Below are 25,239 nucleotides of genomic sequence, written 5' to 3'. Positions count from 1 at the left end.
TTCGACATTTGACTAATAGCAAAATATATAGCATCGTTGATACCAATTTCGATCATATATGACGAAGAGGTATTCCAAAAACGTATTTGTCATAAATAAGCTAGAAATATCATTATATCACTGCAAATGTGTCCGATGTGTGTCCTCTTCATTTCCAGTTCTCATGTTGGGTTATTTGATAAGTCTTTACCAGATTCATATATTCCAAATGTATATTCTACAAATATTTTTTTTAATTTTTTGAAATATAAAATATCTCGTGTTGTATTTGTGTTTTCTTTTTGCATCTGGCGGATTTTTTAAAGTTACAACGCTATATTTGAAATTATCTGTACGTTACTGTAAATCTGTTCAACAATGAGAAGCACAGAGTTGCTCTCCTTAAAAAAAAAAGCTGAATGCACTTCGATTTTGCTCACCAATCACATCGGACAATTGCAGTTTAATGACAGTGGACACAAACAGCATAACAGTTTTTGAACCCAAACTGAACAGGTGTGTCACATTTAGATGGTTGCTATACATTGTAACCACTCTTGTACCAAGTTGACAAATACGGGAAAAGAAAACTGGTCGTGGGTGAGGGATTAAATTTTTAGAATATCATTTCTTAAATGCAAGATACCATAATTTATTATCTAATACCGTCTGAAAAATGTTTCAAGAATTTTTTCCATGGCCAAAACGTGTATGCGCATAATGGCCGAATCATACCGGTCTTTCTGGTAGGAGTCGTTAAAATATTCATGTTTATTAATGGTATTAAATTTTTTTTTCATTTTGCCCGGTCCATGAATCAAAACACAACACAGATTTTTCATTCGTATTATCTATGTAAACCTAATCGAACCGTTTCCTTACGAGCTGCGGTCACAATTTACCGGACGTAAAAGCGTACACAAGAATGTTTTCCTCATTACATAAACTTTTATTTCAACTTTGGTCCGAAGTTACCATATTTTTCCTTTAAATCTATGACTAAGGGGGACATTGAATTTCCGCTTGCAGACATAATGCGCTGTATCCCATAACTATTTGTTAAGACATTGAACGATTTTACCACAATTTCAACCTTCGATTTTTCTTTAAAGGATCATGTTCGTCTTGCATGCATTTCCAAATTGAAACCTGCCTAGTGAGAATAATATATTGCCCTCTCCAGTTAATAAAATAAAATTTTTGATTTGACAGACTCCACAAATTCGTAAGCTTTTCCCCTCAATTCTTCTTTATTCGCTGAAGTGAAATGAAATAATCGTATGGCGGCGATGGCCGAGAGTTCCCGCCCAGGGGAAGTTCAGCCGCCGAGTTGCGAGTCTTTTCAGTTAACGGCACATTTGGCGACTTGCGTGTCGATGATTATGATGATTAGGACAACAGCATCCAGTCTCCAGCGGAGAAAATCTCCGTCCCAGCGGGGAATTGATCCCGGGCCTGCTACATGGCAGTCAGACGTGATGACCACTCAGCTAAGGGAGCGGACTCTTTATTCGCTATTTGCACTTGAATGGCGAATTTATTGATTTTCCTTGAAACAATCTGGTGTCTTAATTTAAAATTATGAGTCCAATTTGAGGGACCGACGAACAAATGTGCTAAATTACGCATCCCTTGCTTGTAAGTCTCACCTCTTGACTTCCAGATTACGTTATCAGTGCTGTTTTATTCAGGGCAATTTGAAAACTGGTCAAAATTGTGGAATGCAAAGGCAAAATATTTCTTGGGTTCATCGACATTTTCCTTATGTACATAATTGCGTATAACTATATACACAGGGTGATCCAGCTGCCCATAAATGTTCAAATGGCTCTGAGCACTAAGGCACTGAACATTTGCAGTCATCTGTCCCTTAGAACTTAGAACTACTTAAACCTAACTAACCTAAGGACATCACACACGTCCAAGCCAGGCAAGATTCGAACCTGCGACCGGAGCGGTCACGCGGTTCCTTACAAGCACCTAGAACCGGTCGGCCACAGAGGCCTTGCTGCCCCTACGTATGGGTCTTATGCAACCTGCAACACTTTAAGAAACCACACGTGAGACTTTCATTTTCTCTCGCTCAAAACACAAACTATTGGACTTATAGAAAAAAATGAAAAGCACCTTTTTTGGAAATTGAATGCAACTAATTTTTGTACTGAGATATGTTATCGCTGGAGACCAAAGTTTTCGAGTTAGTCAAGGAAAACGCGTTTGAATCCCATTTTCGTACGTTTTTCTTGAATAATTCGAAAATTGCGGCCCCTAGCGGAAACGTATCCCGATATAAAATCTAACTAGATTTAAGTTCATCTAAAAAGATCCTGCTCTTTTTTTTCTGTAGGACTAAGAGTTTGCACATAACAAGCGAGGGAAAATTAAATCTTGCACATGGTATTTGAAGGCGTTGCGGGTTGCATAAAACCCATAGGTATGAGCAACAAGAAGAAGCGAGCTGAAAAATACAGTAAATAGGGCGTCCAGAGCTCAGCGTGGAAGCATCACAGTGTCTTTTTCTTTTTCGGTACGTGGCCTTTCTCTCACACCCTTTGCCCTCGCTCCGCTGTCCGTGCGCTTGGCTAAGAAAGAGAATCGTCTCTTCTTTCCCACATTCGGCATTTTTTTTTTACTTGGACAATTCTGTGCTTCCTCATTATTGTACTTACTACAATAATGAACGAACAATTTAAAGTATAATATAATTAAATATAAAAAATTAAAACCTGAGAAGAAAAAATACACCAAATGTAAAATCAAAACACAAATACAAATCTGGGAAAGACTTGTTAAACAACCCATCATGACAACTGATACCGAAACGGGCACATATCGAACGTGCGTATAGTGATAAAAAGATATTTTGAAACGTCCCCTTTTAAAAATTGTACATGACATTAAACTGACACACAATATTTTTAGCGCAACGCAATCTGACTTCCAAAAATCCCTACGAAAGAATGGCCCTGACTAACATTAACCTATACGTTTCACAAATCACTTACCTCACAAAAATCTTCGCTACTCAAGCTACTGCAATACAGCGAGCGGCACTACTGCCAGCTAAATAAAAGATTCAAACTACGGAAGTCACTAACTACTGAGGCACAGTTAGCAAATGAAATATTTTAATAGAGAACAAACAATGTATTTACCTTAATAGTCATAATATATATATATCAGTTCATGACACCAATTCTTATAAATTTCAAAACTCCGCCATCTCTCTCCCCACGTCCACCACTGCTGGCGGCTCACCTCCAACTGCGCAACGCTACGCGCTGTTAGCATCCAGCTGCCTCTGCTCAACACTACAATGGCAGACAACAATGCAAACTAAACACAGCACAGCCAGTGATTTTTCATACCGAGCGCTAAGCGGCGTTACCAATAAGAAAACCTAAACAGCCTACTTACAATTTCTAGTTTATTTCTTACACATGCGCCTTTGGAATACCTCTTCACCCTATATGATTGAATTTGATATAAACGATGTTATTCACTTTGCTATTAGTCAAATGTCGAAATGAAAAAACAAAGTAGTTGGGGAGGGGATTTCGAAAAAATTACTTTCTCGACAAATCTTGGTGCACGTTGTAAATTACATAAAAAATCATACAACTTTTATTTAAAGCTTTTTTATATCTGTTACGGTTTGAACAGTACTCATTCAGAAATATGTAAGGCAATTTTTTTTCCAAAGGGCTGTTTCACCCCCTTATCGTCCATATTGGTACCTATATCGCAAAACGAAAAGCCTAGTATTCTATGACTATCATGTCATTGAGTCACTGTTGGAATCAGCCAACTCATACATATACCTAGGTGTAACATTTTGTTGGGATATGAAATGGAATGACCACACTGGGTCACTCGTGGATAAATCAGATGGCAGACTACGGTTTACTGGTCGATGTGGTATCGGTGTACAAGGGAGATTGCTCAAAAATCGCTAATGCGACCCAATCTGGAATACTGCTCAAATGTGTGGATTCCTTACCAAATAGAACAGGGGGTATTGAAAGCACACTCCTGGAAATGGAAAAAAGAACACATTGACACCGGTGTGTCAGACCCACCATACTTGCTCCGGACACTGCGAGAGGGCTGTACAAGCAATGATCACACGCACGGCACAGCGGACACACCAGCAACCGCGGTGTTGGCCGTCGAATGGCGCTAGCTGCGCAGCATTTGTGCACCGCCGCCGTCAGTGTCAGCCAGTTTGCCGTGGCATACGGAGCTCCATCGCAGTCTTTAACACTGGTAGCATGCCGCGACAGCGTGGACGTGAACCGTATGTGCAGTTGACGGACTTTGAGCGATCGCGTATAGTGGGCATGCGGGAGGCCGGGTGGACGTACCGCCGAATTGCTCAACACGTGGGGCGTGAGCTCTCCACAGTACATCGATGTTGTCGCCAGTGGTCGGCGGAAGGTGCACGTGCCCGTCGACCTGGGACCGGACCGCAGCGACGCACGGATGCACGCCAAGACCGTAGGATCCTACGCAGTGCCATAGGGGACCGCACCGCCACTTCCCAGCAAATTAGGGACACTGTTGCTCCTGGGGTATCGGCGAGGACCATTCGCAACCGTCTCCATGAAGCTGGGCTACGGTCCCGCACACCGTTAGGCCGTCTTCCGCTCACGCCCCAACATCGTGCAGCCCGCCTCCAGTGGTGTCGCGACAGGCGTGAATGGAGGGACGAATGGAGATGTGTCGTCTTCAGCGATGAGAGTCGCTTCTGCCTTGGTGCCAATGATGGTCGTATGCGTGTTTGGCGCGGTGCAGGTGAGCGCCACAATCAGGACTGCATACGACCGAAGCACACAGGGGAAACACCCGGCATCATGGTGTGGGGAGCGATCTCCTACACTGGCCGTACACCTCTGGTGATCGTCGAGGGGACACTGAATAGTGCACAGTACATCGAAACCGTCATAGAACCCATCGTTCTACCATTCCTAGACAGGCAAGGGAACTTGCTGTTCCAACAGGACAATCCACGTCCGCATGTATCCCGTGCCACGCAACGTGCCATAGAAGGTGTAAGTCAACTACCCTGGCGAGCAAGATCTCTGGATCTGTCCCCCATTGAGCATGTTTGGGACTGGATGAAGTGTCGTCTCACGCGGTCTGCACGTCCAGCACGAACGCTGGTCCAACTGAGGCGCCAGGTGGAAATGGCATGGCAAGCCGTTCCACAGGGCTACATCCAGCATCTCTACGATCGTCTCCATGGGAGAATAGCAGCCTGCATTGCTGCGAAAGGTGGATATACACGGTACTAGTGCCGACATTGTGCATGCTCTGTTGCCTGTGTCTATGTGCCTGTGGTTCTGTCAGTGTGATCATGTGATGTATCTGACCCCAGGAATGTGTCAATAAAGTTTCCCCTTTCTGGGACAATGAATTCACGGTGTTCTTATTTCAATTTCCAGGAGTGTATACAGAGGAGGGAAGCACGAACTGTCACAGGTTTGTTCAATCCGTGGGAGAGTCACAGAGATACTGAAGGAACTGAACTGGAAACTGTTGAAGACATACGTAAACTATCCTGAGAAAGTCTATTAACAAAGTTTCAAGAACAGACTTTAAATGATTACTCTAGGTACATACAACAACCGCTAAGTATTGCTCGCATGGGGATCGGGAGGATGATATTAGAATAATTACTGCACGCACAGAGGCTTTCAAACAATCGTTCTTCTTCCTCTCCATACGAGAATGGAAGAGGAAGAATAATAATTGGTACGGTGGGAGGTACTGTTTGCCATGCACCTCACAGTGGTTTGCAGAGCATAGATGTAGATACAGAAAATATGTGTCTGTTATTTTACTCTACGCCACGACAAATTTAAAGCCGATCAAAGTCGAAGTGTATCCCTTGAGTACGTTTACTTGTAAGTCTCTGCCCATTACGCTGGAACTGGTACAGATATCACATTCTAAAATTTTAGTACATTTCTGCCTCTTTCCAAACCTTATTGAGGAGTGTACCTACCAAATTTTTAAAGTTTGTATCACTGACCACTGGAAGCAATAAATTAGAAAATTCTTAACATACTTTAGTTTATGATATATTACGTTGTTATTGTTGTTATCTTTCCTGTCTTGCTCAACTGAGAAAGGAGAAATGTGAATGATAAGTATAAATGTACCACGTTTTCTTCCTGTGATAGTTTCAGTATTTAAAATGTAGTTGGAGGGAAGACAAAGAATTCGGAGTAGCTCAGGTATTCCATTTGCGGAATAAAATGATACAAAGAGCGATAGAGACAAAGATCACATGTGCGTTAATATTCGAACTATCACGTTTTAACGATCTAATAACTAAGAGTTCTGGCTGTGACAGTATTTCCAGTTTCTGGTGAAACGAACCGCTATTTAGAACAGAGATAAAAGGTTTGGTCAGTGCTCATCAATACGCGTTTCTTACATTCTAAGTGCATTACCTCTGTAACAGGAGATTTATATTATTATTATTATTATTATTATTATTATTATTAACAACGTTTTAACTAAATAACATTACTACTATCCGAGCAATCACGTTAACGCCCACATAAGTTTCATAAAATGCAGATGATCATTGTATTCTTGAACTTCAATACTGAAACGCTGTTACCTCTTTTTGAAATGGTCTTTACATTCTGCATTCCATTATCTTCTTGCGTTCTACATGTTCTGCCATACAGCACTTAAAAACTCACACATCACTAATTGATTTCCCACTTTATTCTTTCGTTATAAAGAGCGTGAACTGTGAGTTACATTAAGATCGTAGCTCCTGTAGTCTGAGTGACTTCGTGTGCGGCAGACATCTACCACTAGTATGACAACAAACCCGCGTTTGGGGAACGAATTGTTGTCCAGCGATTAGTTAGAGTTTGTGGACCTGTAAACTAAACAGTTTTGGCGAAGAACGGGTGAGTCGCTTTTGGCCTCTGTGTACTAGCGTTATCTACTGTCGCGACTGCCATGTTTTGCGCACACGATTTCGTAATTCCGCCAGCGTTACTTCCTTGCTGTCAGGAGGAGTGAATGCAGTTAAAATGTCTTGGTTACACTTGCCTATATTTCCGTTGAAGAAGCAAAGTACCACAGTCGCCGTAGTGTAGTGGTTATGATACTAGACTGTCGATGGAGGGTCGTGAGTTCTAGTCTGGACGGTAGCTTAGAGTGTTGATCAGACAGATGGTCGGCCTCTGTAATAAAAAACCGAGTGGAAGGATCAACAAAAGAACTTGGCCGGATGTCAGGTGACGTCCGCAACGATCAAACACAACGATCAACAACGAACAAAATAAAAAAACACCCTTCTGAACTAAAATTTTAATTTCTGTATTCGGTTCTAGTACATTCTAGAAGTATCCACAAATGGCAAGAATTATGGTACTGGAATGTTCTATATACCGTGTGTATTTTGGCCGGAAGCAGTCCGCTCCGCGTTCTTGTATGTGCAAGTGTTGAATAAATCTTCGTTAAGTGCAGTTAGTGTTCGTCACTCATCTACTTACACCTTTTTCTACGTGACAATATAAATTTTTCAACTTTACACCATTCATTTCACCTGCGTCTCAGACATTGCTTTTTAGTGAAGAAACTAAACCTGAATAGACTTTCCACCGCTGTGAGTCTGTGACGGTCACTGGGAGTCGAATGTGGTTCCTTTCCCTCAGTCCCCAACAACGGGGAAAGTGGGTCATAACAGAAGACAGCGTCGATTTAAATTATTATTGCCTTCTCGTAGATGCGAAGCTTGCAGTCCCATGGTCGTGGTAGCTTTCCGGAAAAGTAGAATAATGTATTTGAAATCAGTTTCGTCATGATCTTTTCATTATAGCCGAAATATTCGTCGCGACAGAGTTCAACTACGTTGATATTTAAAGAGCGATTAAAAATCATGAACCTTTGACGTGTGAAAGTGTACCTTGAATGGATAATAGCATCGACTATCGCGGGAACACCGGAGATTAACGAGTCAGGTATTAGAAGTGGGCATCGGTTACAACGGCGAGTGAAAACCAACCTTCATTCCACAGTGGAACAGTTCACCATTCAAATAAATCAAGGGTGAGTGGGGAGAGGACTTGTACATGATAGTTTAGCAAATTCTGCTGCGAATGAAATTCAGAAGCAAATGGACAGTATCTACGCCTACAGTAGCGATCTGAATGACTAGCAACGACTCTCAACTGCTATTGAAACCAGATCGTCCTCTCCGATGAGTCACAGCCTTTACTACAAGAAATTATGCTTGTATAGAGAAATACTACGGAAAAAATCTAAATATTGTTAGAAAAACATAAATCAGAGGTAACAGTGATGCGGTTTGGGGAACTGCTTCGTGGTATTTCGTAAAATCATAAATATGTGTGAAATGCACTACGGTCGATTTGCTTACAAGTTTTCCGGGGTAATCACATTAACGTTTGCATAGCGAATGCCTTTCTTGGGTAGGATTGTATATTGTAAAAAGATAAATCTCCTTGTTACATGGCTATGAGCGTCCGCAAGTGGCTATAAAAGACGATCGACTTTAATTCACTCAGTGGCTCCAGATTCCACACCGGTAGCTGCGTTTTGTTGTAGGAATGTTTCAAAAGTCTGTCGACTGAGCTGTACGAAGCTGTTAAACAAGTTAAGGCCATATAAGAATAAACACCAATATGTACCTCATTCAACCACTTCCAGCTGCACGTGCTACAAATGGCGACTACTCTGCAAATTAGGAAATGATTATAATGATGTTGCGGAATATTTTAGCGCAGTTAGGCAGCGTAACAGCCCATACCTCATCGTCGACGCCTGAAATTTACTGATTATGGTCATTGTGTTCTCTAACCCATCAACTACTTGTACCAAACAGTTCAGAGGTCACTTGTGCAACATTCTTCTTCGGTTTCATTCATTACAGATAGTGCATCAATCCTGAAGACATTCCTTGTTTATTCGAGAAACATCTAGTCTGGCCACTTAAGGTACGGTGGCAACCATTAGACTTGTATAACGGAAAAACAGAAGTTACTACTGGAAATGAATCTCTAACTCCACAGCGTCGTCGTCACTTCAGGCACCTAACTATACAACCAGCACTGGCACAGTCATGACACCAATTACGTTGTACACCATGCGTTCTTACATCCGACAGCACCCACTCATTTGCTGTATTGTTAACATTGCTTTGTCGCTGTTGCGTTAGAACGAACTTTATTCTGTAACCAGTCGCGTATGTTATTGTTCACGTTTTTACTAGCAGCGCGATTCGAACAACTGGTGTTCACCTTAGGGCACAAAATTATACAAAACAGTTATTATAAATGCTAACAATATGCTATTGACTAATTTTACATTAATGGTGCTTCTCTGAAGTTGTCGCAGAGGTCTTAATTTGAATCTCAGATAATATACTTCCCTAAATTGGACCATTACCTGCGAAGGCCAGTTATCCAGTTATTCTGTTTAAAAATCACGTTAATATTTGTGGCCAGAGTCCACATATTCGGTTGGAAATGTCTCACAATTTATGATCTGGTTTCGAAGTATCTATCTTACCATTATGTAATCATTCTGAATCCTTCCGGTATCTCCATGACTTCCACATATACAACCGTCTTTCATGATTCTTAAACCAAGCGATTGTTAAATTATGGTCTGTGCACAATTATACCAGGCTCCTTCCTCTTTCATTCCTTTTCCCAGCCGATATTCACCTACAATTTATCCTTGTCTTCTTTTTCTTACTATGGGATTTCAGTCCCCCATCGCAAGTAAATTTTCGTCTCCCTTAACGATGTGACTACGGCAACACCTTTGCCGCAGTGAATGCACCGGTTACCGTCAGATCACCGAAGTTAGGCGTTGTCGGGCGTAGCCGGCACTTGGATGGGTGACCATCCGGGCTGCCATGCGCTGTTGCTATTTTTCGGGATGCACTCAGCCTCGTGATGCCAACTGAGGAGCTACTCGACCGAATAGTAGCGGCTGCGGTCAAAGAAAACCATCATAACGACCGGGAGAGCGATGTGTTGAACACAGGCCCGTTCTATGCGCATCCACATCTGAGGATGACACGGCGGTCGGATGGTCCCGATGGGCCACTTGTGGCCTGAAGACGGAGTGCTTTAACTATGTGAATAATTTATTTTACCTCGTCATACATTTCTTCAATCTTTTGATCATCTGCGGAGCTAGGTGGCGTATAAACATGTACTGTAGTGGGTGTGGGCTTTGTGTCTATCTTGGCTCCTATAATGCGTTCACTATGCTGTTAAAAGTAACTTACCCGTATTCCCATTTTCTAATTTATTATTAAACCTGTTCCTGCATTACCCTTATATGAGTTTGTATTTATAACCCAATATTCACCTGACCAGAAGTCCTCTTCCGTTTGTCACCGAGCTCCCCAAGTCTCACTATCATGAACTTCAACCTATTTCCCCTTTTAATTTTTCTAATCTATCTGCGTGATTAAGGGATGTGACATTTCATGCTCCGATCCGTAGAAGTCGGTTTTGTTTCTCCTGATGACGATATTTTCCTCTGTAGTCCCGCCCGGAGATCCGAATGGGAAAATATTTCACCTCAAGAACATTTTACCCAAGAGGACGCCACCATAATTTAACAACACAGAAAAGCTGCATGCCCTCAGGAAAAATTACGGCTGTAGCTTCCCCTTGCTTGCAGTCATTCACAGTACCAGCACAGCAAGGCCGTTTTTGTTAGACTAATGTTCCAAGGCCAGATGAATCAATCATCCAGACTTTTGCCCCTGCAGCTCCTGAAAAGACTGCTGCTCCTCTTCAGGAACGACACGTTTGTCAGGCCTCTCAACAGGTACCCATCCGTTGTGGTTGCCATCTGTCTCACTAAAGCGCGAAAGCCACCCCACAAACGGCAAGATCCATGGTTTAAGGAGGATGCTCAGTATATCTTCTATAAATGTTTTCGGTTGTTGTAAGCGTTGATACTGCCAGAGTTCATAAATCGTAAAAAAGAAGAAAATCTCTTGAATTGTGGAAGGCCACAAGTGTTAATTGGTTGTAGTGTTGATCAGGCTTTGATGACTTTAAAATCGGTTTCTGTAGAAAAATCGTACGCTATAATTATTGGAACGCTTTTGACATGCGATGGCTAAGGTTAAAAAATAAAATGTGTACTGCAGAGCAGAGAATAGCGCGGACACACACGTGTTTACCGATGTCGGAATATTCCCTACATATTTCTTCGTAGTGAAAGTATATTCGTTTTGTAGAAATTTTAAACCTGTTCCGAGGACATTTTGCAATGAGTGTGAATTTTGTACAAAAGTAGAGTCGTCCGAGGTGAGCGGTAATGCCTCAAATTAGGTATTCTCTGCATACTGAGCATAGTAATCTTTTATTAGTGTGATTGCAGCAGGGTCCATAGACACCACAAACTGAACTGTAGCATTTACAAAACTATACGATATTGCAGCACCTGTATTGATCGGAAGTATAATTTGTTACGAGATCGTTTATGCGTTATGGAGATGCCCAATAAACTCTAGTGGCAGGGACTACGTTTCACGGAGAAGTTTAATATTGAAATTCCGAGGGCGTACGTTCCACGAAGAGTGGGGCATCATGTTACTTCCTGGCACATGTTGTTGTGGTCTTCGGCCCTGAGACTGGTTTGATGCTGCTCTCTATGCTACTCTATCCTGTGCAAGTTTCTTCATCTCCCAGTACCTACTGCAGCCTACATCCTTCTGAATCTGCTTAGTGTATTCATCTCTTGGTCTCCCTCTACTATTTTTACCCTCCTCGATGGTCTCCAATAATAAATTGGTGATCCCTTGACGCCTCAGAACATGTCCTACCAACCGATACCTTCTTCTAGTCAAGTTGTTCCACAAACTCTTCTTCTCCTCAATTGTACTCAGTCCCTCCTCATTAGTAATGTGATCTAACCATCTAATTTCAGCATTCTTCTGTAGCACCACACTTCGGAATCTTCTATACTCTTTTTGTCTAAACTATTTATCGCCAACGTTTCACTTCCATTCATGGCCACACTCCATACAAATACTTTCAGAAACGACTTCCTGACACTTAAATCTATATTCGATATTAACAAATTCCTCTTCTTCAGAAATGCTTTCCTTGCCATTACCAGTCTACATTTTATATCCTCTCTACTTCGACTATCATCAGTTATTTTACTTCCTAAATAGCAAAACTCCTTTACTACTTTAAGTGTCACATTTCCTAATCTAATTCCCTCAGGATCACCCGAGTTAACTCGACTACACTCCATTATCCCCGTTTGGCTTTTGTTGATGTTCATCTTGTATCCTCCTTTCGAGACACTGTCCATCCCGTTCAACTGTTCTTCCAAGTCCTTTGCTGTTTCTGACAGAATTACAATCTCATCGGCGAATATTAAAGTTTTTATTTCTTCTCCATGGATTTTAATACCTACTCCGAATATCTCTTTTGTTTCCTTTACTGCTTGCTCAATATAAATATTGAATAACATCGGGGAGAGGCTACAACCCTGTCGCACTCCCTCCCAACCACTGCTTCCCATTCACGTCCCTCGACATTGGACCACAGTTGTTCGCCAGATCATCGTCCGATATGAATCCCATCGAACATTTATGGCATATAATCGAGAGGTCAACTTGTCCACAAAATCCTGCAACGGCAATACTTTCGCAATTGTGGATGGCTGTTGAGACAACATGCCTCAACATTTCTGTAGGGGATTCCGAACGAGTTGTTGAGTCCACGTCACGTCGAGTTGCTGCAGTACGCCGAGCAAAAGAAGATCTGACACAATATTAGAAGATATCACTTGACTTCCGTGGTCTTAGTGTAAAGCAGCTTCTGTGAGTGTGAGGCACTGGTTTGTGGGTAGTAACACTCCTTAAATGGACTGGCCTGTCCAGTAGCGCCTAAACACAATGAAATAGCTTTGGAATGAGTAAGAACGTAGAATTCGCTCCAGATCGCAGCGTCCAACATTAGAACCCTGTCCGGTTTCGGTTCTTGAGGAAGAATCGGGTGGCATTTTTCCACAAACATAATGAGATACATCATTGACAACGTCCCCAACAGATTTCAAGACTTTATAAAGGCAACGGGTGAGTGCATTCCACACAGTGTCGCCTAATAGATGTCCTAATATCTTTGATCATATAGTGCAGGTATCGACAGGAAGTGCAAAATGGCTGAGCAGGGATGGCTAGAGGACAAACGTAGGGATGCAGAAGCGTATATCACTAGGCGTAAGATAGATACTGCCTACAGGAAAATTAAAGAGACCTTTGGAGAAAAGAGGACCACTTGCATGAATATCAAGATCCCAGATGGAAACCGATTTCTAAGTAAGGACGTGAAAGCAGAAAGGTGGAAGGAGTATATAGAGGGTCTATACAAGGGTGATGTTCTTGAGGATAATATTATGGAAATGGAGAAGGATTAGTAGAAGATGAAATGGGAGATATGATACTACGTGAAGAGTTTGACAGAGCACTAAAAGAGCTAAGTCGAAACAAGGCCCGGGAGTTGACAACATTCCATTACACCTACTGATAGCCTTGGGAGAACCAGCCCTGACGAAACTCTACCATCTGGTGAGCACGATGTATGAGACAGGCGAAATACCTCCAGACTTCAACAAGAATATAATAATTCCACTCCCAAAGAAAAAAGGTGTTGGAATATGTGAAAATTACCGAACTATCAGTTTAGTAAGCCACGGTTGCAAAATACTAACACGAATTCTTTACAGACGAATGGAAAAACTGGTGATCAGTTTGGATTCTGTAGAAATGTTGGTACACGTGAGGGAATACTGACCCTACGACTTACCGCAGAAAGTAGATTAAGGAAAGGCAAACCTATGTTTCTAGCATTTGTAGACTTAGAGAAAGCTTTTGACAATGTTGACTGGATTACTTTTTCTCAAATTCTAAAGGTGGCAGGGAAAAAATCAGGGAGCGAAAGGTTGTTTATAATCTGTACAGAAACAAGATGACATTTATAAGTGCCAAGGGGCACGAAAGGGAACCAGGGGTTGAGAAGGCATTGAGGCAGTGTTGTAGCCTAGCCCCGATGTCACTCAATCTGTACATTGAGCAATCAGTAAAGGAAACAAGAAAGATTTGGAGTAGGAATTAAAGTACAAGGAGAAGAAACAAAAACTTTGAGGTTCGCTGATGACATTGTAATTCTGTCAGAGACAGCAAAGGACCTGGAAGATCAGATGAACGGAATGCACAGTGTCTTGAAAGGGGGATAGAAGATGAATAACAACACAAGGAAAACGAGGATAATGGAATGTAGTCTAATTAAATCGGGTGATGCTGAGGGTATTAGATTAGGAAATGAGACACTTATAGATTTAAGTGTCACGAAGTCGTTTCTTGAAGTGTTTGTATGGAGTGTAGCCATGTATGGAAGTGAAACTTGACGATAAATAGTTCGGACAAAAAGAGAATAGAAGATTCAGAAGTGTGTTGCTACAGAGGAATGCTGAAGATTAGATGGGTAGATCACATATCTAATGAGGCGGTGTTGAACAGAATTGGAGAGTAGAGGAATTTGTGGCACAACTTGACTAGAAGAAGGGATCGGTTGGTAGGACTTGTCCTGAGGCGTCAAGGACCACCAATTTAGTATTGGAGGGCAGCGTGGAGGGTAAAAATCGTAGAGGGAGACCAAGAGATGAATACACTAAGCAGATTCAGAAGGATGTAGGCTGCAGTAGGTACTGGGAGATGAAGAAGCTTGCACAGGATAGAGTAGCACGGAGAGCTGCATCAAACTAGTCTCAGGACTGAAGACCACAACAACAACATAGTGCATGTCGGGAAGCGCGTCAGCTTTTAATGTTGTCGCGAAGTTTAGCGATTTGGCTGCGACTAGCTGCTACCCAGCAGCAGGTCAGCTATGCTGACAGGAGATGACGTGTTTTCGGTTACTTTCGCAGTGTAGGTGCGGTTTGCCCAGATGCGGCAGCGGCGACAGAGGCGCGCTGGGGCGGCGCCAGCCGTGGCCGGTGTGGGCGACGCGTGCCCTGTAACGGCGTGTCCGGTGCCGCCGCAGTCGCAGCGGCTGTCACAGCTCGTGGGCGGCGGTTCGCACAGTCACCGGCACTAGTTTGGAGCCGCCGAACCCTATATTAAGCGGCGCTCCACAGCGGCCAGGCCCATCGTTGTCGCGTGCCGTGGAGCCGGTCCAGCGCCTGCCGTCTCTGAGGAGGCTCGCTTCTCGCGCCCGTGTGTCTCTCGGCAGCTCACGCCACGGCGCTGCGGGGCTGCGGAAGTCCGCCTGGGAACCAGCGGTATTTTTTGCCGCTCCATCCCGCGGCGAGGCCGATATTCCCTGAACGAGAGCGGGTGAGTCTGCCGATATTTTGAGTGCTTCCTGCGTACGCCGTATTCCGAAATCTGACCGTTTCCACAAAAAGGGCTTTCAGGAAAGACCGAGGCAGCTCTGTAAGCTTACACGTACTGCTAGTTCCGCGTCCTGAAAGTCAGAGCATTTCTTTATTACAGAGCGAGGCAATAGTTGAAACTTCATTTAAATGAGTGCTGTAAGAGGTCCATGACTAGGGAATTTGTTTTGCTAGCGCACTCGAGCAGATGTAATCTCGATGGATTGCTCACGCGCTGCCGGCGATATGTAAGCTATAACAGAATCTCAGACCAGAGAGCAGTGTTGTATGCAGTAGGAACTGTGTGGCAGTAGGAGTAAGTAGTAGCAAACAGTCTGGTGTATCGAGATGGCCGGTCGTGTGGAGCGATGGCGGTGCCTGAGCGTTGTAGCATAAGGTAAAAGCAGCCTCGCGCTTATGTAGCATTGTTATATCAAGTCCCATATAAATGCTTTTAAAAAGAAATCTCTTAATAATAATCTTTCTTATAAAAATTAACTTTTGACTATCATTCAACTCAATTTAAAGATTTTACTAATTTGTCCAATCCATGGTAATCACAATTATTGCAAAGAAAAAATTTCTTATAGAAGCAGATATATACGCGTTATCCGGCGACCTTATTCAGGTAAGAATTTTCAGTTTATTCAGAATGATCTTTCAGGGCCATGGCGCAGCGCTGCTGACGTCCAAAATTTACCAGTTTAAATTCACAGTCAGTTATTTTATTCAGAGGTTAGTCACATTTTTACTATCGGAAGGTTGCGGAATTTTTCTGTGGGGAGGCTACACTAAATGTGAATATATATACTGTTGGGAGGTTACACTGTGCCTGTACTTAAATTGCAGAATGACTGAGAAGATGAAGCTTCTAAGCTTCTACGTTACTTCATTCTGAAACATCTGAGAAAAACTGAACGTACAGAGCCTACTTCATCTTTACTTTTTCTTATCATGTCAACACAAACCCACAATATTCTAGCGCAACGCAGTCTGACTGCTCAAAAAAATTACAACCTGACTTCAAATAATTAATTCAAAAGAATGGACCAGACTAAAAAGAAATAACCTATACATTTTATTAAGCACTTACCTCAAAAAATCTTCATTACGCGAACTACTGCAATACAGCGAGCGTCAGTACCGCCAGCTAAGTGAAAGATTCGAACTACTAAAGCCACTAACTACTAATAGGCATGTGGTTACCAAAGGAAAGATTTTTTTGCAAACCAAAGAATGTATTTATTACCTTAATAATGTGACATCCAGTTCAAACACGAATATAAATTTCATTGACATCTAGTACAAAGGTGTATAATCATGAATAATATTCAATCTCCAAGTCGAGCATGTACAGATCGTTAGCCTACGCTAACACTTCAGACCTCTACACTCCACCAATGCTAACTTCTGACATCTAACATCCATCACTGCTGGCTGTTCACCGCCAACTGCACAACGGTACTTCCATCGCTGCTGGCGACTAACTTCCAACTGCCCAACAGAACTGGCGATTAACTTCCAGCAACAAGTCCGACCAGCCACAGAGTCTCTTACAAAGAAAGCGCAGTCAGAGATGCAATGCAAAGCGCTACACAGCGCTACCAATTACAGAAGCAGCCCACTTACATAGTATACGGACCGATCTGGCTGATCACTCTGGAACCGCGTGACCGCTACGGTCGCAGGTTCGAATCCTGCCTCGGGCATGGATGTGTGTGGTGTCCTTAGGTCAGTTAGGTTTAATTAGTTAGGGGACTGTTGACCTCAAATGTTGACTCCCATAATGCTCAGAGCCATTTTTTAATTTCATCTGGCTGACTACGCTCTTTCGCAGCATTTGTACCGTGTGCGAATCTTCTGTTTCTCATAATCTGGCGAATTTATTTTGGACTGACGGAAAATAAAATCGCAGTACCAAAAAATAGTTGATGTAGAGTATGCAGTTTCGGGAATACATTTGTCTCGGTAACATATTTAAGTGATTCACATTTCGGGATCACACGTTAATGTAAGCGCGAGATAAGCCATTGCAAATGTGAAATGCCAGTACATTAATATACGGTGTAACCGCCAGAATATTAAATGCAAACATGCAAACGTGTACGTGGTGTGTTGTACAGGTGCCGGTTGTCAGTTTGTGGGATGGGGTTGCATTCCTGTTACAATGGATCGGTCAATACAGGAACGGTAATTGCTGTATGTGAGTAAGTTGCCGGCCCATAATGTCTCATATGTCCTCTGTTGGAGACAGATCTGGTGACCGATGAGGCCAAGGTAACATGTCGACACTCTGTAGAGTATTTTGGGTTACAACAGCGGTATATGTGCGAGCAGTATCTTGCTTTTCATGAATGGCAGCACAACAGGTCAATTCACCAGACTGACTCCTTTCAGATTACGCTGATATTATAGCTCCCTACTTAGCACTCATATACAACCGATCGCTCACCGATAGATCTGTACCTACAGATTGGAAAATTGCGCAGGTCGCACCAGTGTTCAAGAAGGGTAGTAGGAGTAATCCATTTAACTACAGACCTATATCATTGACGTCGGTTTGCAGTAGGGTTTTGGAGCATATACTGTATTCAAACATTATGAATCACCTCGAAGGGAACGATCTATTGACACGTAATCAGCATGGCTTCAGAAAACATCGCTCTTGTGCAACGCAGCTAGCTCTTTATTCGCACGAAGTAATGGCCGCTATCGACAGGGGATGTCAAGTTGATTCCGTATTTCTATATTTCCGGATAGCTTTTGACACTGTTCGTCATAAGCGACTTCTAATCAAGCTGCAGAGCTATGGGGTATCGTCTCAGTTGTGCGACTGGATTCGTGATTTCCTGTCAGGAAGGTCGCAGTTCGTAGTAATAGACGGCAAATCATCGAGTAAAACTGAAGTGATATCAGGTGTTCCCCAGGGAAGCGTCCTGGGACCTCTACTGTTCCTGATCTATATAAATGACCTGGGTGACAATCTGAGCAGTTCTCTTAGACTGTTCGCAGATGATGCTGTAATTTACCGTCTAGTAAGGTCATCCGAAGACCAGTATCAGCTGCAAAGCGATTTAGAAAAGATTGCTGTATGGTGTGTCAGGTGGCAGTTGACGCTAAATAACGAAAAGTGTGAGATGATCCACATGGGTTCCAAAAGAAATCCGTTGGAATTCGATTACTCGATAAATAGTACAATTCTCAAGGCTGTCAATTCAACTAAGTACCTGGGTGTTAAAATTACGAACAACTTCAGTTGGAAGGACCACATAGATAATATTGTCGGGAAGGCGAGCCAAAGGTTGCGTTTCATTGGCAGGACACTTAGCAGATGCAACAAGTCCACTAAAGAGACAGCTTACACTACACTCGTTCGTCCTCTGTTAGAATATTGCTGCGCGGTGTGGGATCCTTACCAGGTGGGATTGACGGAGGACATCGAAAGGGTGCAAAAAAGGGCAGCTCGTTTTGTATTATCACGTTATAGGGGAGAGAGTGTGGCAGATATGATACACGATTTGGGATGGAAGTCATTAAAGCATAGACGTTTTTCGTCGCGGCGAGACCTTTTTACGAAATTTCAGTCACCAACTTTCTCTTCCGAATGCGAAAATATTTTGTTGAGCCCAACCTACATAGGTAGGAATGATCATCAAAATAAAATAAGAGAAATCAGAGCTCGAACAGAAAGGTTTAGGTGTTCGTTTTTCCCGCTCGCTGTTCGGGAGTGGAATAGTAGGGAGATAGTATGATTGTGGTTCGATGAACCCTCTGCCAAGCACTTAAATGTGAATTGCAGAGTAGTCATGTAGATATAGATGTAGACGTACAAATTTGCGGTCAGGTTGCTTGGGGTAACCAAGAGAGTGCTCCTGCTGTCATACCAAATCGCAGCCCAGATCTTAAGTCAAAGTTTAGATCCAATGTGTCTAGCACGCAGACAAGTTGGTTGCAGGCCCTCAACTGACTTCCTTCTGACCAACAAACGGCCATCACGAGCACCGAGGCCGAACGAACTTTTATCAGGAAACACAACAGACCTCCACCCAGTCCTCCAATGAGCTCAAACTTGACACCAGTGAAGTCGCAAATAGCGGTGCTTTGTGGCCAGTGGAATGCAGATTACATGGTGTCTGGCTCGCTACTATCGTTGAAATAACACATTTATAACAGTTCGCTTTGTCATTGTGGTGCCAACTGCTGCCCACAATGTTGTTTCAAATGCAGTTGGACGCGACGCATCCACACGCCGAACACGATGATCTTCCCCTCTTAGTCTTCGTGGCCGTCTGGAGCACGGTCTTCTTACGGCTGTACATTTTAGTGATCACCGCTGCCAGAAATCAGCTGCAGGTACATTCCTGCCAAGTCTTTCTGCAATACCACAGAAGGAACATCCACCTTCTCGTAGCCTATTCAAATGGTTCAAATGGCTCTGAGCACTATGGGACTTAACATATATGGTCATCAGTCCCCTAGAACTTAGAACTACTTAAACTTAACTAACCTAAGGACATCACACACATCCATGCCCGAGGCAGGATTCGAACCTGCGACCGTAGCAGTCGCCCGGTTCCGGACTGAGCGCCTAGAACCGCGAGACCACCGCGGCCGGCTCGTAGCCTATTACGCGACTTCGTTAAACATCAGTGAGCTGCTGATAATGGCGTCTTTGTCGCCTTAAAGGCATTGTTGATTAAATTAACTGACCACCTCCAGTCGCAAAAGCAACTAACGCTGGTGACCGTTACAACGTATCTTTAAATCACATGCGACTGGCCCGAAATTTTAGCAGCCGTAACCTTTCAGATGCAGAAACACGCCTACCAACTTTCATTTATGTCTCACAGTGCCTTCTTTGTGTTACGATTTTCTTTCCGTCAGAATTTAATTTTATAGCCAAGTGCTCTTCTCGTCGCCACAGTCATCAATTAGCTTGAAGGAGGGAAGTTGTTTGAGCTATTTGTCTATGACTAGAGTTCGGTGTGTTATCGTATTTTAGCTGTTTACGTATGGTATTTTTTGAGGCAGAAACTGAGGACCGGCCGCGCGACCGCTACGGTCGCAGGTTCGAATCCTGCCTCGGGCATGGATGTGTGTGATGTCCTTAGGTTAGTTAGGTTTAAGTAGTTCTAAGTTCTAGGGGACTGATGACCACAGTAGTTAAGTCCCATACTGCCCAGAGCCATTTGAACCATTTGAGGACCGGCTCAGTGTTAGCCTGAACGAGTGGGAAAAATCTCTAGCAATCGAACCACTTTATCGACCTTAACGACAGTGAAAAATTTAACCGGATGTACCTAATGGAAATTTGGGAAAAGCAATCGTCACCGAAGTTAATCTGTCGGTAAAGAGGGAGGAAAGGGTTACATCTAAATGAAAGGAAAAATGCAAATGAAATTGGTGGAAATTAATTTTGAGAAAAGGGTAAAATTAATAAAGAAAGTAAATGTGCGGTCGTCACGTTAACAATTAATTGGCGTTAATTAGATATATGAGATTTGGGGGAAATTACGGTCGCTAGTCCCATGGACAACTACTATAATAACTGAAAATGAAAGATTAATGCACGTATATGTAGCACTAAAAGCGTGGCAGCTGAAGGTTGTCACGTATTGTGCGAGAACTGAATGTTTGTCAAAAGTAATAAGTTTCGCTACTCTGACTTAATTTAGCAGAAGAATTAATAAAACCGGAAAATTGAAAGTTAATTTAGTGACTGAAATTAATAGTGAGATTTGTTTCTGAAGCACTACGAAATTCAGTAAAATAAGGTTAGTCTTGGGCTACCTCAACAATCATTTCAAAAGCTACTGAATCTACGCGATTTGGAAATAAGAGATTTAACTTTGAACTTGAATTAAATGATTCTGGACAATTAACAATAGTAACATTTAGAACGTACCAAGCTGAGCTGCAGTCACAGGTAAGCTAAAATATGCTAACAAAACTCGCACTCTTAATTTGTGCTTGTGTAATCTAAATATTGTAGCCAGCTATGAATACCTTAACTGAACTTTGAAATTAAAGCAGTGAAACTGAATGATATTACTTTAATGCTGGCGTATGAATTTCAACGACACTCGGGTTCATTCCAGAAAAGGAAGGGACCCTGCTTGGTAATGCAATTGGGACAATGAGCAACACAGGTTCATGCTAAGTTGGTGTATTTTTGTGATGCACCAGTTTTACAAACTGAGGTCTGCCATACAGTTCTAAAACTTTAAGTGCTTCCAGTCTTCCTTGTTGGTTGATTGAAGGTTTGAAGCCGTCGATCGAGGAGGTGGCGACAGTCACTCATTGTCGGCCGTCGCTGTTGCAGAAGCTGGATGTTGGCGAGCCTTCTTCTCAACACGGTCATCAGGCGAAACGGGCTCTTGATGTGCGCCAGCTAATGCTTCCCGTCCGCGACACCATGTCTGAAACTATCATAGCAAGTCGAGCCCAATTACATGCTGCCAAACCCCGAAAGCGCGGCAACTCGTGGGAGCGTCACACAACACACCTGCTCCACCGCCCTACTCCAGCCAGACTCTCTCTGCCCGCGCTTCATACGGCAGAGTTAACACCACCAAAGACCCTACACACTTTGGTTCTCCACACGACCTATCGATGTACTCGATCGATAGCATAGTTTTCCCTAGGCCAGACCCAGTGTCAATTACAAACCATATTTGCAAAACAAACCAGTTATACATCGACATAAATGCATATATATATATATATATAGAGTAAAACTATTACAATATATAAAGACACAGAAATGTCATATCTTGAGGTACCAAAATAAGGAAAAAAAATTATAGTACAATAGATGGAAATAGGAGGATATGCATTTCTGGTGTTACACACAAATGCGAAAAATGCCAACTCGCACAGTGGATCGTAAACCACGTTAAGTTTTAGGTCCCCATCAAATGGACGGGTAAGTCAGTTCAAAGACTGTAGGAAGGCACAGTCATGTCGCCTCCAATAGGACCATACCTAGTAAACCAGCCTTCGGGATGACGACAGCTTTAACTCCCTCTTTAACACGTTGCATGCGTGTATTAATATGCATGCGAGTAGATAACACAATTCCTTTTTTAGTGAATTTTTCGTTATGTATATCTCGCAAGGGGACAACGTCTATTCGCCATCACTGATTGCGTCCAAATTTATGATACACGCAGGGATTTTCCAGAATCGAAAGTGAGAGAAGTGGAAGCTTCAGGTGGGCGAGCGTTTATATATATATATATATAAAAGCACTTTTGGCGCTGGTCGTGTGAGACATGAGCCAATCGTGTCAACGTAGTTTCCATCCAGTGGGTGGCGCAGCGAAAAGACTATAGAACGGTAATATGAGAGGCGTGGGATCGAGTCGCTGATGTAATTTGTTTTTTAATTTTTTATTTTCAATTTTCGCGTACTTAAAAAAATAAAAAATAGAAGAAACAATGCTGAATCTAATTTTGGATTGAAAAAAATGTAATCAAATGATCGTATGGCATTGTTGACCGGGAGGCCCCATGCTGGGAAGTTCGGCCGCCGAATTGCAAGTCCTTTTTAGTTGACGCCACTTGGGTGACTTGCGAGTCAATGATGATGAAGAACACTCAACCCCCAGTCATCACGAGGCAGAGAAAATCCCTGACCCCGCCGGACTCGAATCCGAGACCCCGTGCGCGGGAAGCGAGAACACTACCGCCAGACCACGAGCTGCGGACAAATAATTTAAAAGAAAGAATTGTACTTACCGCGTCTACAGAACTCTGTGAACATCTTTCCAAAAAGGGATTGTAATTAAGGCGTGCAGGACTTCCGTTAAGACTACGAAGTCTTTCTTTTACCCCTGACGAAGATGACGTAGGTAGTCATCGAAAGCTCGGGATTTTCTCCAAATTTGACGCGGCAAGTAAAGAGAGATTTTTTATGCAAGGACTTCTGTTAGTTTCATTTGGCCACGCGGGGTAGCCACGCGGTCTAAGGCGACTAGCCACGGTTTGGGAAGCTTCCCCCATCGTAGGAACGATTCCTACCTCTGGCATATGTGTGTGTGTGTGTGTGTGTGTGTGTGTGTGTGTGTGTGTGGGTGGGTGGGTTTTGTCCTATGCATAAGTTAATGTTAGATTAAGTAGTGTGTACGCCTAGGGACCAATGACCTCAGCAATTCGGTCGCATAGGAATTTACCACAAATTTCCAAAAAGTTTCATTTGACCTTCGAGCAGATCTCAGCAGTTGCAAGCGAACAATAAATTCCCTCTGCTTTTATAATGAATATCACCCTAGTACGTATAAAATAGCAACTATGAAATAATAAAAGTATTTAGTTTTATATACGAAGTTCTCGCGTACACCTTACAATCCCTTCCTGCAAGTTTCTTTCCAATACAATTTTTTCCTTTTCTTTTCATGACTTTAATGAAAATATTAAAAAATACTATATATTGAGCATTATTTCGGTTAATTTGTATAAGTAAAATAAAAACTGGAAGTAAAGTTTCGTTAAATGAAGTCGACCTCACGACCCTCATTTACCGCTCTATACGCTGCGCCAACCGATGTCTTAAAACTACGCTAACATAAATGGCTCATGCCTCGCCCGACGCGCGCCAAATGTGCTGCTTCTTTTCCTAAGGTCTTACCTATCTGGAGCTTCCACTTCTGTCACTTTCGTTTCTGGCCAAGGTCTGCATGCATCGTAAGTTTGGCTGAAATTTATGATGGCGAGTAGGCGCGGTCCCCTTGTGAATGAAGTCAGTCTCAGAAATGAAAGTACGCCATCCGATTACGTACATACTCATACTCATATTATTTCCAAAGTTGAAGATTTGCTACGATAGACAAAAGAAAATTTTGCAGACGGCGCTTTGCGCGATTTAGCAAGAGGCGTACTAAGTTGACTTCCATATATGGATACTGAGTTGGCAGTGGTGTCTTGTGGAGGAAAGTACCGAGTGATCAAAAAGTCAGTATAAATTTGAAAACTTAATAAACCACGGAATAATGTAGATAGGGAGGTAAAAATTGACACAAGTGCTTAGAATGACATGGGGTTTTATTAGTACCGCCCCATATTGCTAGACGCGTGAAAGATCTCTTGCGCGCGTCGTTTGGTGATGATCGTGTGCTCAGCCGCCACTTTCGTCATGCTTGTCCTCACAGGTCCCCAGACTCAGTCCGTGCTATTATTGGCTTTGGGGTTACCTGAAGTCGCAAGTGTATCGTGATCGACCGACATCTCTAGGGATGCTGAAAGACAACATCCGACGCCAATGCCTCACCATAACTCCGACATGCTTTACAGTGCTGTTCACAACATTGTTCCTCGACTACAGCTATTGTTGAGGAATGATGGTGGACATATTGAGAATTTCCTCTAAATAACATCATCTTTGCTTTGTCTTACTTTGTTATGCTAATTATTGCTATTCTGATCAGATGAAGCGCCATCTGTCGGAAATTTTTTGAACTTTTGTATTGTTTCGGTTCTAATAAAACCCCATGTCATTCCAAGCATGTGTGTCAATTTGTACCTCTGTATCTACATTATTCCGTGAGTTATTCAGTTTTCAAATTTATACTGACTTTTTGATCATCCGGTATTTCGAAGGAGACAGTGCACAGTAAGTAAAAGGTAAACGTGGAAATATTTCGTGGACAAAGTTTCGGAATTTTTTGAACAGACCTTGCACTGTGACTTTGATACCGGATAATAACTACTACAGAGTTGTTATTAACTCATAAATACACACGGGGTATTCAGGGAGAAATGGTCAATAGTCAGGAGTATGACAAGAACGATCACTCGAAGTAGAAATGGAATCTAAAATTCATATATCAAGAGCTATGAGCACTTAATTCAT

The 25,239-nt window shown here is 42.6% G+C and overlaps 1 protein-coding gene across 4 annotated transcripts in view; it reads left to right on the top strand.

Moving 5' to 3' along the window:
* LOC126279309 (calcium release-activated calcium channel protein 1-like) overlaps positions 1-25,239 on the top strand; it is a 492,320-nt gene that overhangs the window by 98,552 nt on the left and 368,529 nt on the right. The window contains exon 1 of one of the 4 annotated variants that reach the window (XM_049979667.1): positions 15,234-15,352. The exons of the other annotated variants lie outside the window; for them this stretch is intronic. The gene's annotated coding sequence lies outside the window, so the exon portion shown is untranslated. Of the gene's footprint in view, positions 1-15,233; positions 15,353-25,239 lie in introns of those variants that run through there. 4 annotated transcript variants of the gene reach the window in all.

The sequence above is a fragment of the Schistocerca gregaria genome, chromosome 1, assembly GCF_023897955.1.
Source record: "Schistocerca gregaria isolate iqSchGreg1 chromosome 1, iqSchGreg1.2, whole genome shotgun sequence".
NCBI classification, from domain to species: Eukaryota; Metazoa; Arthropoda; class Insecta; order Orthoptera; family Acrididae; genus Schistocerca; species Schistocerca gregaria.
The sequence above is the reverse complement of the archived record's forward strand: the minus strand, read 5'-3'. Positions and strand labels throughout refer to the sequence as shown.